The sequence below is a fragment of the Bufo gargarizans genome, chromosome 7, assembly GCF_014858855.1.
Source record: "Bufo gargarizans isolate SCDJY-AF-19 chromosome 7, ASM1485885v1, whole genome shotgun sequence".
In the NCBI taxonomy this organism is placed as follows: domain Eukaryota; kingdom Metazoa; phylum Chordata; class Amphibia; order Anura; family Bufonidae; genus Bufo; species Bufo gargarizans.
This window is the reverse complement of record NC_058086.1, coordinates 5220599-5236051: the sequence shown is the minus strand read 5'-3', so window position 1 is coordinate 5236051 and position 15453 is coordinate 5220599.

The following is a 15453-nucleotide window of genomic DNA, read 5'->3' as shown; positions in this document are numbered from 1 at the left end:
ATAGTTTTTGGATCACCCGAATCCCTGTCTATGTTGGCTATCGGCATGGAGGGTATAGAGGTGGATGGGATCAAAGGAGGGTGATTGTTAGCTGATGTGATTTCGAGAGGAGACATTTTGGAACTGGTCCCTGTGGCCTCCCTATTCTGCAGTGGATAAGATGCTCTCGATTTTGCTGACCGTGGTGGGGGCATTTTGAATGGTTTCATCTTTGGGAAAAAGAAGGAGGATTTACTGGTGCCGTTCCCGGCTCGATAGAGTGAAGTAGATTGTATTTTCTGGCTCCTATAAAATGTGCTACTCTGATTATTACTATATTGAGTTGGTTTGTTTTGATGAATATTATGTGCATGATTAGTATAAATCTTAGAGGGAGAGGAATGATATTGCTATTGTTCTGGATTTACACTATAAATGTCTGCTGGTTGTATTGCCAGCATCTGATTCTGCCTGTTTTGTAGTGTTGTATATCACGTAGGAGCTTCCTGCATTTTTTACGGACTTCATTATACTCAGATTTTCAGAAAAAATATCTAGAGGGAAGTATATGAGTTTTAAGGTGTGGGGTGCTGCCAATACGTGCTGCCAGTCTCCCACATAAATTCTGACGTTTGTTAATCAGTGTATTCATCAAGAATCTTGAACATCAATCGATGTGTTCATACCAACTATTAGTAAATTCCAAGTCATTGAGAAAGACTTGTTTAACCCCTTAGGGACCCAGGACGATCGCCGCAAACCGCAGGTCAATTCAGACCTGCGGTTTGTGGCTTTTACCTGGTGCGGCGGCAGTGGTCGGCTGTGCCATGGGGTGCCCATGGGGCTGTGGGGGGTCCCGATGGCATGGAAGGCAGCGCGATGCCTAAGGAAGGCATCGTGCTGCCTTCCGGTGAAGAGCCTGTGAGATCCAGCCCCCTGGATATCACAGGCCGGAAGCTGTATGAGTAATACACACAGTATTACTCATACAGCCAATGCATTCCAATACAGAAGTATTGGAATGCATTGTAAAGGATTAGACCCCCAAAGTTCAAGTCCCAAAGTGGGACAAAAAATAAAGTAAAAAAAAGTTGAAAAAATAAAGTTTTCCCCCAAAAAATTTAAAGTTTAAAGTAAAAATAAACAAAAACGTCATTTTCCCCAAATAAAGTTAAAAAAAATGGTTAAAAAATAGGGGGAAAACAAAAGTATACATATTAGGTATCGCTGCGTCCGTATCGACCGGCTCTATAAACATATCACGTGACCTAACCCCTCAGATGAACACCATAAAAAATAAAAACTGTGCTAAATAAACCATTTTTTGTCACCTTACATCACAAAAAGTGTAATAGCAAGCGATCAAAAATTCACACGCACCTCAAAATAGTGCCAATGAAACCGTCAAGTCATCCTACAAAAATCATACCCTACCCAAGGTAATCGCCCAAAAACTGAAAAAATTATTGCTTCAAAAATAAAATCATTGTGTAAAACTTACATAAATAAAAATATGGTTACATATTAGGTATCACCGCATCCGTATCGACCGGATCTATAAAAATAGCACATGACTTAACGATGATGAATGACCAGTCCTCAGATGAACACGGTAAAAAAAAAAATATATATATAAAAATATCACATGATCTAACCTGTCAAATGAGTATTGTAAATAACAAAAATAAAAACAGTGCCAAAACAGCTATTTCTTGTTATCTTGCCTCACAAAAAGTATAATATAGAGCAACTAAAAATCATATGTAGCCTAAACTAGTACCAACAATACTGCCACCCTATCCCATAGTTTCTAAAATGGGGACACTTTTTTGAAGTTTCTGCTCTAGGGGTGCATCAGGGGGGCTTCAAATGGGACATGGTGTAAAAAAAAACTGTCCAGCAAAATCTGCCTTGCAAAAACCGTATGGCATTCCTTTCCTTCTGCGCCCTGCCGTGTGCCGGTACAGCTGTTTACGGCCACATATGGGGTGTTTCTGTAAACTACAGAATCAGAGCCATAAATATTGAGTTTGGTTTGGTTGTTAACCCTTGCTTTGTAACTGGGAAAAAATTATTAAAATGGAACATCTGCCAAAAAAGTGAAATTTTGAAATTGTATCTCTATTTTCCATTAATTCTTGTGGAACACCTAAAGGGTTAATGAAGTTTGTAAAACCAGTTTTGAATACATTGAGGGGTGTAGTTTCTAAGATGGGGCCACTTTTATGGAGTTTCTACTCTATGGGTGCATCAGAGGGGCTTCAAATGGGACATGGTGTCAAAAAAACCAGTCCAGCAGAATCTGCCTTCCAAAAACTGTATGGCATTCCTTTCCTTCTGCGCCCTGCCGTGTGCTTGTACAGTAGTTTACAACCACATATAGGGTGTTTCTGTAAACTACAGAATCAGGGCCATAAATATTAAGTTTGGTTTGGTTGTTAACCCTTGCTTTGTAAGTGGGGAAAAAATAATTAAATGGAAAATCTTCCAAAAAAGTGAAATTTTGGAATTGTATCTGTATTTTCCATTAATTCTTGTGGAACACCTAAAGGGTTAACGACGTTTGTAAAATCAGTTTTGAATACCTTGAGGGGTGTAGTTTCTTAGATGGGGCCACTTTTATGGAGTTTCTACTCTAGGGGTGCATCGGGGGGCTTCAAATGGGACATGGTGTCAAAAAAACCAGTCCAGCAAAATCTGCCTTCCAAAAACCGCATGGCATTCCTTTCTTTTTGCGCCCTGCCGTGTGCCCGTACAGTAGTTTACAACCACATATGGGGTGTTTCTGTAAACTACAGAATCAGGTCCATAAATATTGAGTTTAGTTTGGTTGTTAACTCTTGCTTTGTAACTGGGAAAAAATGATTAAAATGGAAAATCTTCCCAAAAAGTGAAATTTTGAAATTGTATCTCTATTTTCCATTAATTCTTGTGGGACACCTAAAGGGTTAACGACGTTTGTAAAATCAGTTTTGAATACCTTGAGGGGTGTAGTTTCTTAGATGTGGTCACTTTTATGTAGTTTCTATTCTAAGGGTGCATCAGGGGGGCTTCAAATGGGACATGGTGTCAAAAAAACCAGTCCAGCAAAATCTTCCTTCCAAAAACCGTATGGCATTCTTTTCCTTCTGCGCCCTTCCGTGTGCCCGTACAGTAGTTTACGACCACATATGGGGTGTTTCTGTAAACTACAGAATCAGGGCCATAAATATTGAGTTTGGTTTGGCTGTTAACTCTTGCTTTGTAACTGGAAAAAAATTATTCAAATGGAAAATCTTCCAAAAAAGTGAAATTTTGAAATTGTATCTCTATTTTCCATTAATTCTTGTGGAACACCTAAAGGGTTAACAACGTTTGTAAAATCAGTTTTGAATACCTTGAGGGGTGTAGTGTCTTAGATGGGGCACTTTTAAGGAGTTACTACTCTAGAGGTGCATCAGGGGGGCTTCAAATGGGACATGGTGTCAAAAAAAACAGTCCAGCAAAATCTGCCTTCCAAAAACCGTATGGCATTCCTTTCCTTCTGCGCCCTTCTGTGTGCCCGTACAGTAGTTTACGTCCACATATGGGGTGTTTCTGTAAACTACAGAATCAGGGCCATAAATATTGAGTTTGGTTTGGCTGTTAACCCTTGCTTTGTAACTGGGAAAAAAATGATTAAAATGGAAAAGCTGCCGAAAAAGTGAAATTTTGAAATTGTAATTCTATTTTCCATTAATTCTTGTGGAACACCTAAAGGGTTAACAAAGTTTGTAAAATCAGTTTTGAATACCTTGAGAGGTGTAGTTTATAGAATGGGGTAATTTCTGGGTGGTTTCTATTATGTAAGCCTCGCAAAGTGACTTCAGACCTGAACTGGTCCCTAAAAATTGGGTTTTTAAAAATTTCTGAAAAATTTCAAGATTTGCTTCTAAACTTCTAAGCCTTGTAATATCCCCAAAAAATAAAATATAATTCCCAAATTGATTCAAACATGAAGTAGACATATGGGGAATGTAAAGTAATAAAACATTTTGGAGGTATTACTATGTATTATAGAAGTAGAGAAATTGAAACTTGGAAATTTGCCATTTTTGATAAATTTTTTGTAAATTTGGTATTTTTTTATAAATAAAAATGAATTATTTTGACTTCATATTACCAGTGTCATGAAGTACAATATGTGACGAAAAAATAATCTCAGAATGGCTTGGATAAGTCAAAGCATTTTAAAGTTATCAACACTTAAAGTGACACTGGTCAGATTTGCAAAAAATGGCCAAGTCCGTAAGGTGAAATAGGGCTGAGTCCTTAAGGGGTTAAAGGTTATCCTCAGACCCCTTGGTATAATATTTAGATGAAAGTAGAGACTCAAAAAGCACCAGTCGATTTTGTGGTGCATAAATTCCTTTAGATCTTTAGAAAGGGATGTACAGTACAGACCAAAAGTTTGACACACTTTCTCATTCAAAGAGTTTTCTTTATTTTCAGGACTATGAAAATTGTAGATTCACACTGAAGGCATCAAAACTATGAATTAACACATGTGGAATTATATACATAACAAAAAACTATGAAACAACTGAAAATATGTCATGTTCTAGGTTCTTCAAAGTAGCCACCTTTTGCTTTGATTACTGCTTTGCACACTCTTGGCATTCTCTTGATGAGCTTCAAGAGGTAGTCACCTGAAATGGTCTTCCAACAGTCTTGAAGGAGTTCCCAGAGATGCTTAGCACTTGTTGGCCCTTTTGCCTTCACTCTGCGGTCCAGCTCACACCAAACCATCTCCATTGGGTTCAGGTCCGGTGACTGTGGAGGCCAGGTCATCTGGCGCAGCACCCCATCACTCTCCTACATGGTCAAATAGCCCTTACACAGCCTGGAGGTGTGTTTGGGGTCATTGTCCTGTTGAAAAATAAATGATGGTCCAACTAAACGCAAACCGGATGGAATAGCATGCCGCTGCAAAATGCTGTGGTAGCCATGCTGGTTCAGTATCCCTTTAATTTTGAATAAATCCAGAACAGTGTCACCAGCAAATCACCCCCACACCATCACACCTCCTCCTCCATACTTCACGGTGGGAACCAGGCATGTAGAGTCCATCTGTTCACCTTTTCTGCGTCGCACAAAGACTTGGTGGTTGGAACCAAAGATCTCAAATTTGGACTCATCAGACCAAACACAGATTTCCACTGGTCTAATGTCCATTCCTTGTGTTCTTCAGCCCAAACAAGTCTCTTATGCTTGTTGCCTGTCCTTAGCAGTGGTTTCCTAGCAGATATTCTACCATGAAGGCCTGATTCACACAGTCTCCTCTTAACAGTTGTTCTAGAGATGTGTCTGCTGCTAGAACTCTGTGTGGAATTAACCTGGTCTCTAATCTGAGCTGCTGTTAATCTGCGATTTCTGAGGCTGGTGACTCGGATGAACTTATCCTCTGCAGCAGAGGTGACTCTTGGTCTTACTTTCCTGGGGCGGTCCGCATGTGAGCCAGTTTCTTTGTAGCGCTTGATGGTTTTTGTGACTGCACTTGGGGACACTATCAAAGTTTTCCGAATTTTTCGGACTGACTGACCTTCATTTCTTAGTAATGAAGTAATGATGGCCACTCGTTTTTCTTTACTTAGCTGCTTTTTTCTTGCAATAATACAAATTCTAACAGTCTATTCAGTAGGACTATCAGCTGTGTATCCACCTGACATCAACGCAACTGATGGTCCCAACCCCATTTATAAGGCAAGAAATCTCACTTATTAAACCTGACAGGGCACACCTGTGAAGTGAAAACCATTTCAGGTGACTACCTCTTGAAGCTCATCAAGAGAATGCCAAGAGTGTGCAAAGCAGTAATCAAAGCAAAAGGTGGCTACTTTGAAGAACCTAGAATATGACATATTTTCAGTTGTTTCACACTTTTTTGTTATGTATATAATTCCACATGTGTTAATTCATAGTTTTGATGCCTTTAGTGTGAATCTACAATTTTCATAGTCATGAAAATAAAGAAAACTCTTTTAATGAGAAGGTGTGTCCAAACTTTTGGTCTGTACTGCACCTATTGGGGAACGTTTTCCATGATTATTTTCAATGGATGATCTCAAATCTTGAAGTCCCTGTTTTCATGAGTAAAATTTAAAAAGAATATTCAGATTTTCAATTTCATTGGAGAGTCTTTTGGATAAATCTTGTATATCATTTGAAAGGTAAAGGTATCCCTTGTCAGCCTCTCTAGCTCCAGCCGGTGCTTCTAAGGAGGAGGACCTGTCCATAGTATATAAAAAAAATGAAAAAAGAGGGAGCGTATGTTAGGTAATTTTGGAAAAGCGGAAGGGTTAAGTTAGATATGGAAGGAAACAGAGAAGTGGAAAAAGAAAGGAGAGAAGAGAAGGGTTTGTTGAAGAGGACAAGATAGGGGGAGAGGGGCACCTGTGAAGGGGAAAAGGATTGTGAATAGATCTATTTGTGGATCTAGGAAGGGCGAGGAGAAAAGAAATGATGTGTGAGGTGTAGGCTGATAACATTCCCCTAGTGTGCTGTCAGAGAAATGTAGCGTCCCTGGCTGAAAGCACTTGTCCATGTGTCCGTGGTTAAGTGGACCTTCCCAGTAACTGCATTGTTCAGGGCACGTGTGATGTTAAGGGACACATGTTGGTGTAAGGCTGGCACGGCACACCTTGAAAAATAGTGGCGGCTAGGGACTGCGTAACGAGGGACGGCCACAGACATCAGGCTGCGGAAGGCCTCAGTCTCCACAAGCCTAAATGGCAACATTTCCAGGGCCAGTAATTTGGCCCTTAATTAGTTAATTAGTGCTATGGCCTGTGGGTGCGTGGCTGGGTATTTGCTCTTGCCTTCAAATGCCTGGGGTAATGACATTTGGACGCTGCACTGGGACATGGAAGTAGATGTGGTTGCTGAAGGTGCTTGCGAAGGTCCAGGTGCAGGGTGCGAAGCATCTGGGCCTGCGTCTTGGACAGGGGATTGGCCAGCATGTAACACAGGGGAAGAGGAGGCAGTGGTGTGACCCACAGACACAGATTGTGGACCCAGGCGTTCGGCCCACCTATTATGGTGCTTTGATGACATGTGGCGTATCATGCTGGTGGTGGTGAGGTTGCTAGTGTTCACGCTCCGGTTCATTTTGGTGTGGCACAGGTTGCAAACTACTATTCTTTTGTCGTCTGCACTTTCCTAAAAAAAGCGCTATATTGCCGAACACCTACCCCTTGGCAAGGGATATTTAAGCAAGGGGGTGTTCCGTGGAACAGTTGCGGGCCTGTTCGGTGGTGCCCGCCTTCTACCTTTTGCCACTCCACTGCCTCTTCCAGCCTGTTGCAGTGCTGCAGATCCCTCCCCCTCTGTACTGCTCTCCTCGCTCGGCTTTTTGCCACTTTCCCAGGTTGGGTCAGTGACCTCGTCGTCTAGCACCTCCTCTTCCACTTCCTTACTCTGATCATCCTCCTAATTTGCTGACCTAACCACAACCTTAGTGATTGACAACTGTGTGTCATCCTCTTTCTCAGCCTCTTGAGACCTTAATTGCGGTTTAGTCATTGGTAACTGTGTCCCATCATCATCCACCTCATGAAAGACTAATTGCCGTTCCTCAGCGTCATGTTCTTGTGACTCTGGATGCTCAAGAGGTTGGGAATCAGGGCACAAGGTCTCAGTTTCCTCTTCAAGCGTGCTTAGCGAGAGGGCCAAATCAATTAATGGCGATGCAAAGAGGTCCTCGGAATATCCGAGTGTGGGATCACTTGTTTGGCCAGACTGTAATTGGTGGGAGTAAGGAGGATCAGGGTGAGGATTGTGTGGACCAGACTCCTGGCTACTGAGACTGGACTTGGTGGAAGACCTGACTTAAGAGTGGTGTCCTGCGCCGCCCTGCAAACTGGGACATGAAACTAGGTATCTTGGATGATTGTTTTTCTTGTGCTCTGGCAGCAGGCACAGCCTCTGCATGAACCATCAGCATCACGACCACTTCCCCGTCACTTACTGCTCGCCTTCTTCATATTAAATGTTATATGCACGCTTGACACACAAAATGTGGCACGGATTTCACAGTTCACAGCAAGCACAGTCTATGGAAAAAGTACGTAAAAGTATGGAAAAAGGAAAATAGATTTCACTTGTATTTTTACTATCCTTTGTCCTGACAACCACACGCTATTGCAGCGCAGATGTGACCATTCACTGCAGGGACCGTTTATAGGAAAATTATGGATAAATTATGGAAAAAAAATATTTGTTGTCAGTAATATTTTATTCCAGTATCTGGCCCTGACACACAGACGCTATTGCAGCACTGATGTGACAATTCACTGCAGGGACCGTTTATAGGAAAAATGTGGATACATTATGGAAAAAGTACAATTGTTTTCGCTAATATTTTTTCCAATATCTGGGCCTGACACACACAGACGCTATTGCAGCACAAATGTGACAATTCCCTGCAGGGACCGTTTATAGGAAAATGTGGATAAATTATGGAAAAAATAAAAAAATTTTCAATGATATTTTTCCTATCTCTGGCCCTGACACACAGAAGGTATTGCAGTACAGATGTCACAAGTCACTGCAGACACCCTCTATCGAAAAAGTATTGCAAAGTATGGAAAAAAAAAATTGCTGGCTATATTTTATTGCTGCCAGCCTGCCACCACACACAATAGTCCTTAAAAGGACTTTTGGGTCTTTGAAACATTTTTCGATTGAATATATGGCGATCACACTCCCTACACTACCTGTCCCTTCCTAAGCGCAGCTCTCCATGACTCACAATGAGCCGAACTCGAATCATAGCACCCGATGATGCGTTCCGGCCAGCCAATCACTGTAATGCCAGTAGCTAACATGGCTACTGGCATTACAGTGATGGCAGTACTCACCTGCATGTTTATTGGCTGCTTAGCAGCCACAAAACGTGCGGGGAGGAGACTCGAGCATGGCGCTCGAGCACATGTGGTACTCGTCCGAGTACCACCATGTGCCGAGCATAGCGATGCTCGAGCCGAACAGGTATTTGGCCGAGCATGCTCTCTCTACACTAATGGCCTATCCTGAGGATAGGCAATCACTTAAAAAAGGCAGGACAATCTATTATAGCAAAATATGATGCAGCTTCAAACCTGTCAAGGGAAGGTTGTCCATCAAAACTCACAGATCAGACAAACAGAGCATTAATCCCTTAAGGACCCGTGTCGTACATGTACGGCGCAGCTGGATGTGACTTAAGGATCAGCTGATTGGGCAGGTGCAGGAGCTGCCCCTGCTGCATACGCCGGCATCGTGAAAACACCGATGTATTAACCCTTTGTATGCTGCAGTCAAAGCTGACCGCGGTATGCAGAGGGTTTGCGGAGGGTACGGGTGCCCTCTGCATCTCCGTCGGGTCCCTGCACTGCAGTTACAAGGACCCGATGACAGAGAGAGCAGCCCGATGCCTTCCATAGGCGCCGGGGTTTGCCTTCTACGGAACCCTGTGAGATCCAGTTCCTTAGGCTGGGTCAGGCAGTTAGCATACAAGCTGATAGTCAATGCATTACAATGCAGGATGTATTGTACAAAGATTTTGGACAAAGTTTTGAAAAATGACGTGATACGTGAGCCCCTATGATGCACTTTATCTCTTTCCGAACTTTCACAAGAATGCCAAGATACCTCCAGATGATTAACTCAATTCCAATCGGACAGTTTCTACGTGCTCGTAGGATATATTCTACAGATAATATGTTTGAACAACATGTAGACGATTTGCAGCAGCGTTTTTTGATTCGTGGATATATCTCAACGTCCCATTAAGAAAGCGCATAGAAGAGCACAATTGTGTTCTCGCCATGATCTTCTTTTTTCTGACAAGCCAAAGTCAAGCGATGACAAAGTGAGATTTATCACTAATTACCACTCCAGATGGCCTAAAATGAAGAACTGTTTGAAGAAATTTGGCCGGTCCTTTTAACGGATTCGGTTCTTGCTAAATATATTGCATCAAGACTGTCGGTAGTGGCTAAGAAATCAAAAAATCTAAAAGATCATTCGGTTCGGAGCTGCTACATGAAACAGACCCCTCCCACCTTCCTGGGAATTGGAAAGCCGAAATGGGGTTTTGTACTATGTGGAAGATGTTTGGCGTTTTATAATCTGCAAAGGGCTATTGATTTTTCAAATAAAGCATCGCCTGACATGTTCCAGTACAGCAGTTGTCTACTATGCCACCTGTCCTTGTCCAAAAATTGGCACAATTGGAATGCAATTACAGCAGTTGTCTACTAGTGGAAGATGTTTGGCATGTTCTACATGTGGAAGATGTTTTGTCTACATGTGGAAGATGTTTGGTGTGTTTTAATATGGAAAGGGCTATTGATCTTTAAAATAACGCATCGCCTGACATGTTCCAGTACAGCAGTTGTCTACTATGCCACCTGTTCTTGTCCAAAAATGTTCGTGGGCCTTACTACTAGGGAGCTGAAAGAGTACGCGAACATGTTCGGAACATTTCATCTGCTGCTGACGAAACAGATATGACAAATCAGAAGCCTGTCGCCAAACCTTTTAAACTTCATCATGCTTGTGACTCTAGAGCTTTGAAAGTTTGAGGTATAGATTGTGTTTGGAAGAATATTTGTGGTGGAGACATCTCCAAGAAATTGGCACAATTGGAATGCAATTACGCCCAAATGGACTCAATGAATCCACAGGTTTCTCGTCCTTTTTGTAGGTCTCTTTTCTTCCTTTTCTTTCTCTTTTTTTCTCGTATTATTGGCCTTCCCTGGGTCAGCATACGCCTATAATATTATGCACTTTACAAATTCTATATATTAGGCCCATTTCAAAAGAAAGAAAGATTACAGGTAAGGGACGATGGAAGACAAGTAGAAAGTACAAGAAAATGGAGAATAAAAAAAGGGGCGGGGGAAGGGAGAGGGAGGTAAAGGAAGGGAGAGGGAGGTAAAGGGAGGTAAAGGGAGGGAAAAGGGAGATGGAATAGTAACAGAAAAATTTTTTTTTTTGCACTTGTTGTGATTTTTGGTTTCACTTTTCACCAATACAAACTTATATTGATTGCAAGCCGTCTGGCATTTATCTTATAGGTGTTCATGACAGTATTTCGACAGTGTAGCATTGGGGACCACCACAAATCGGCCACTGCCAACGGTAAAGCTAATCGGCAGGGGTTTCACACCCCTGCCGATTAGCTAGTGATGGCCTATCCTGAGGATAGGCAATCAGTTAAAAAAGGAAGGAAAATAATTTTTAATACATTATAGCAAAATGTGCTAAAGGGTTAACAAAGTTTGTAAAATGAATGTAGTTTCTAAAATGGGGCCATTTAAGGGTGGTTTCTATTATACAAGCCCCACAAAGTGACTTCAGACCTGACCTGGTCCTTAAAAAGTGGGTTTTGGATTTGCTTCTAAACTTCTAAGCCTTCTAACGTCCACAAAAAATAAAATGGCATTTACAAAATGATTCAAACATAAAGTAAACATATGGGAAATGTGAAGTAATAACTATTATATGAGGTATCACTATCTGTTTTAAAAGCAGAGAAATTGAAATTTGGAAAGTTGCAAATTTTTCCAATTTTTTTGTAAATTTGGGATAAAAAAAAAGAAAAATAATGACTGAAATTTAAAAATATCATGCAGTACAATGTGTGACGAGAAAAGATTCTTAGAATGGCTTGGATAAGTAAAAGCATTCCAAAGTTATTACCACATAAAGTGACACATGTCAAATTTCCGGCCTGGTCCTTAAAGGGAACCTGTCACCGGGATTTTGGGTATAGAGCTGAGGACATGGGTTGCTAGATGGCCGCTAGCACTTTGGCAATACCCAGTCCCCATAGCTCTGTGTGCTTTTATTGTGTCAAAAAAAACGATTTGATACATATGCAAATTAACCTGAGATGAGTCCTGTACGTGACATGAGTCAGGGACAGGACTCATCTCAGGTTAATTTGCATATGTATCAAATCAGTTTTTTGACACAATAAAAGCACACAGAGCTATGGGGACTGGGTATTGCGGATGTGCTAGCAGCCATCTAGCATCCCATGTCCTCAGCTCTATACCCAAAATCCCAGTGACAGGTTCCCTTTAAGGTGAAAAATAGCAGGCTCCTGAAGGCTTTAATCAAGGAATCAACAAAGAAACCAACGATAACTTGAAGGAATTCCAGAGATCCACAGCTGAAGCATCTGTCCATAGGAATGCCGCAGTCAGATGGGAAGTGTGGAGAGGAGAATGAAAATGCTGGTGGTGCTGATAGTAGTTTTCTTGGTACTTATGCTGGCTCCTCCTTCCTCCCTCCTAGGGCTGGCTCAGTTTTCGCCACAGGCAGCAGAAAGGCTAGGTGCTCCCCTGGAACCAGGGGTTATCGCGATAGAATCTCTGAGATGCACTTTCTTACATAGTAATTCCTTACATACCATTCCAGCTGGGGTGCATACAAATCCAATTTCTTCTACAATGTCTGCAATTTCTAACTGTGAGGTGCAGACTCCAAAAAGCAGCAGTGCAAGCTGCCAACCTGCAGGAAAGGGTGGCCAGATGCGCGATCAGTTATTTTCAGGAGTCCCATAAAATGAATGGCGAGTGCATCGCACAATCTCATGAGTGACATAAAGGAAAAAAATAACCACAGCATATTTGTGAAAGATAGAAGAAAATCATAGTAAGTAGGGGATTCTATAAAAAATTGGGAAGAAATAAAAACTTTGTTGACTTTGAGTTTAACCTCTTATAGTGGTTGTCTCATTTTAGGCATTGCTGGATATTGGCAGGATCTGCCATTGATGTCAGATTTGTGCGGGTCAAACCTCTGGGACCCACAGGTATCTCCAGAAAAGGACCCCTGAAATGAGCAGAATGAGACTAGCTATCTCTGAAGTGAATGGAGTCGTGGCCATGCTTGCGCAATGCACTCTCAATTCAATTCTATGGGATTTTCGAAAATAATTCAGTTCACCCACTCGGCTATTTTCAGTAATTGCATAAAAATGAATGGAGAGATTGCTGCGCGTGCGGGGTGTACTCTTCTTCAGTTCTGGGGCCTTTCTGGAAATGGGTGCGGGTCTCAGAGGTGATATGCCATCAAAATCTGAGATGACACAACCCCTTTAACCCAAGTGTAGCAAGGTATAGGGAATAGTTACTGAACTGAGCCTATCAGCGGCAGACGGTGTCAGCCTTAGGGCCCTTGCACACGACTGTATGCCCTCCGAGACATACGGTATGTGAGCGGGCCATATGTCCCGGAGCGGCATTGATCGTGCGCACGGGAGCGCACAGCATCATAGATTACAATGATGCTGTGCATGTCGAGCCGCCCGCAGGACTATTGTCCTGCACTCATAAGATCATATAGGACAATAGCACTGCGGGTGGCCCGATATCCACAACATCATTGCAATCAATGATGCTGTACACTCCCGTGCACAGGATCAATGCCGCTCCGGGACATATGGCCCGCTCACATACCGTATGTCTCGGAGGGCATACAGTCGTGTGCAAGGGCCCTAAGGCTGACACCGTCTGCCGCTGATAGGCTCAGTTCAGTAACTATTCCCTAGGGCCTTATTGCACCTGCAGTTGAAGCAGACAATTGTCAGGAAGGAGGCGTTCCTTCCTGATAATTGCCTGCGTTCTAGTGGAGGAGACTACTGCTATTACATGCAGTGATCTCCTCCTCAGTATAGGGACAAGACAAGCGATCTCTCATGCCATCATTCGTCTCCATGCTGACTCACTGTTTTCTGGCAGCAGATTCTGATTACACTGTACAATCTGCTGCTGACAAATGAGGATTTTTAAACCTGCTACAAGATTCCAATTACCCGATGAACAACCATTTGCTCGTTCATCAGGTAGTTGTCAGCAGTAATAAAATGCCAGATCATCGCTAACGAGCGTTCATATGTTAGCGCTGGTCTTCACGATTATCTTCAGGTATAATAGGGCCTTTAGGGGCAGTCTACTATTCTTCCTATACCTCGTCCCAACCAAGGAGCCAATTATACGTATGTCCTGACTACTGAGGGTCATATGGTGTACAGGGTTGTATGTATCATATGTACAGTATTGTTATGCATTGTCAGCTGTCTAGGCAAAAAAACGGAAGCAGGATCTACATTTGCTGTTTATGCAATTTTTCGTGCAAAAAGGGTTAGTCAGCTTTATCAAGTTTTAAAAAATTATTTTAATGTTTTACACAAATTAAACAAAACTTAAAAGCAAATAAATTGTATCTTGAATATAAGTTCAAAATGTCTATTTCCTTGGAAGAAGTGCTGTAGTGGTGGTGACACTTTACTCCATGTTAAACTTTGCTGTATTTTTCATTTTTATTGACATCTTTCTAAACCTGACAGCATGAGGGAGCATGTGTAGCTGGAGCCACCTAGTGGTCATTGCTCTTTCAACTTATGACTCATGAATGTCGCTAGCATAATAATCAGTATATTCAGGTGAGTCATGGACAATTATCCATGTAGTAAATGCGATACATGAGTTATTTCAGACATAATAATGAAAAGAACTAGATATGCACAGAAGAACTTGTCATAAATCAAAATCAGTCTAGTTTTACCTTACAGCATGAAAGCTAATCTCAGTTAAGTTTCTTTAAATTAATACAAGAGAGAGTAATATAAACTGCCTTCAATGTTTATTAGAAATGAAATTGTGAACATTACATTTTAAAACAGAAAATCTTTAAACATGAAGATATTTCACAAAAGAAATTATGGAGATGGCGAAGGGTACTTTCACACTTGCGTTAAACTTTTCCGGTATTGAGTTCTGTCCTAATGAGTTTTATCCTAATGAATTCTGACTGGAGAGCATTCCGTTCAGTATGAGGCTACATGCACACGACCGTGCAGTTTTTTTGCGGACAAGAATAGGACATGTTATTTTTTTTTTGCGGAGCCGCGGAACGGAGCAACGGGTGCGGACAGCACACGGAGTGCTGTCCGCATCTTTTGCGGCCCCATTAAAGTGAATTGGTCCGCATCTGAGCCGCCAAAACGGTGTCTCGGATGCTGACCCAAACAACGGCCGTGTGCATGAGGCCTGAATCAGGATATCTTCAGTTCAGTCACTGTACGGTTTTGGACAGAGAAAATACCGCAGCATGCTGCAGTATTTTCTCCGTCCAAAATTCCGGAACACATGCGGGAATGTCGGATCGGGCATTATTTTACATTGAAATGCATTAATGCCGGATCCGGCCCCCAGTGTTCCAGTGTTTTGGGTCATTGTCATGCTGAAATGTCCACTGGTGCCCAAGGCCAAGTTTCTCTGCAGACTGCATGATGTTGTCGTTGAGAATCCTCATGTATTGCTCTTTTTTCATGGTGCCGTTTACTGTGATTAGGTTCCCTGGTCCATTGGCTGAAAATCCCCCCCAAAGCATTAGGTTTCCACCACCATGTTTGACAGTGGGGATGGTGTTCTTTGGGTTGAAGGCTTCTCCTTTTTTACG